Source organism: Halictus rubicundus, unplaced genomic scaffold, assembly GCF_050948215.1.
Source record: "Halictus rubicundus isolate RS-2024b unplaced genomic scaffold, iyHalRubi1_principal scaffold0737, whole genome shotgun sequence".
Lineage (NCBI taxonomy): Eukaryota > Metazoa > Arthropoda > Insecta > Hymenoptera > Halictidae > Halictus > Halictus rubicundus.
In genome coordinates, this window is record NW_027489278.1 from 57,501 (window position 1) to 59,798 (window position 2,298).

Consider the following 2,298-nt stretch of genomic DNA (forward strand, 5'->3'; position numbering starts at 1 on the left):
GTTATTAGCAAATAATGGACGGATGTGCTACTCCGTCGACAAAACTCTGGAAATTTTTCTAAGTCCCACCGCTAAGAGGAAACTTTTTCCGTATCGGTCCTAGACGATTTTCGACGTGATATCACTGTAATATAGACGGTTTCTAACAATATATATCATAACACCAAACTCGCTACAATTATTATTTATCGAGTTATTAGCAAATAATGGACGGATGTGCTACTCCGTCGACAAAACTCTGGAAATTTTTCTAAGTCCCACCGCTAAGAGGAAACTTTTTCCGTATCGGTCCTAGACGATTTTCGACGTGATATCACTGTAATATAGACGGTTTCTAACAATATATATCATAACACCAAACTCGCTACAATTATTATTTATCGAGTTATTAGCAAATAATGGACGGATGTGCTACTCCGTCGACAAAACTCTGGAAATTTTTCTAAGTCCCACCGCCAAGAGGAAACTTTTTCCCTATCGGTCCTAGACGATTTTCGACGTGATATCACTGTAATATAGACGGTTTCTAACAATATATATCATAACACCAAACTCGCTACAATTATTATTTATCGAGTTATTAGCAAATAATGGACGGATGTGCTACTCCGTCGACAAAACTCTGGAAATTTTTCTAAGTCCCACCGCTAAGAGGAAACTTTTTCCGTATCGGTCCTAGACGATTTTCGACGTGATATCACTGTAATATAGACGGTTTCTAACAATATATATCATAACACCAAACTCGCTACAATTATTATTTATCGAGTTATTAGCAAATAATGGACGGATGTGCTACTCCGTCGGACGTTCGACGAAAATTTTTCTAAGTCCCACCGCCAAGAGGAAACTTTTTCCCTATCGGTCCTAGACGATTTTCGACGTGATATCACTGTAATATAGACGGTTTCTAACAATATATATCATAACACCAAACTCGCTACAATTATTATTTATCGAGTTATTAGCAAATAATGGACGGATGTGCTACTCCGTCGACAAAACTCTGGAAATTTTTCTAAGTCCCACCGCTAAGAGGAAACTTTTTCCGTATCGGTCCTAGACGATTTTCGACGTGATATCACTGTAATATAGACGGTTTCTAACAATATATATCATAACACCAAACTCGCTACAATTATTATTTATCGAGTTATTAGCAAATAATGGACGGATGTGCTACTCCGTCGACAAAACTCTGGAAATTTTTCTAAGTCCCACCGCTAAGAGGAAACTTTTTCCGTATCGGTCCTAGACGATTTTCGACGTGATATCACTGTAATATAGACGGTTTCTAACAATATATATCATAACACCAAACTCGCTACAATTATTATTTATCGAGTTATTAGCAAATAATGGACGGATGTGCTACTCCGTCGGACGTTCGACGAAAATTTTTCTAAGTCCCACCGCCAAGAGGAAACTTTTTCCCTATCGGTCCTAGACGATTTTCGACGTGATATCACTGTAATATAGACGGTTTCTAACAATATATATCATAACACCAAACTCGCTACAATTATTATTTATCGAGTTATTAGCAAATAATGGACGGATGTGCTACTCCGTCGACAAAACTCTGGAAATTTTTCTAAGTCCCACCGCTAAGAGGAAACTTTTTCCGTATCGGTCCTAGACGATTTTCGACGTGATATCACTGTAATATAGACGGTTTCTAACAATATATATCATAACACCAAACTCGCTACAATTATTATTTATCGAGTTATTAGCAAATAATGGACGGATGTGCTACTCCGTCGACAAAACTCTGGAAATTTTTCTAAGTCCCACCGCTAAGAGGAAACTTTTTCCGTATCGGTCCTAGACGATTTTCGACGTGATATCACTGTAATATAGACGGTTTCTAACAATATATATCATAACACCAAACTCGCTACAATTATTATTTATCGAGTTATTAGCAAATAATGGACGGATGTGCTACTCCGTCGGACGTTCGACGAAAATTTTTCTAAGTCCCACCGCCAAGAGGAAACTTTTTCCCTATCGGTCCTAGACGATTTTCGACGTGATATCACTGTAATATAGACAGTTTCTAACAATATATATCATAACACCAAACTCGCTACAATTATTATTTATCGAGTTATTAGCAAATAATGGACGGATGTGCTACTCCGTCGACAAAACTCTGGAAATTTTTCTAAGTCCCACCGCTAAGAGGAAACTTTTTCCGTATCGGTCCTAGACGATTTTCGACGTGATATCACTGTAATATAGACGGTTTCTAACAATATATATCATAACACCAAACTCGCTACAATTATTATT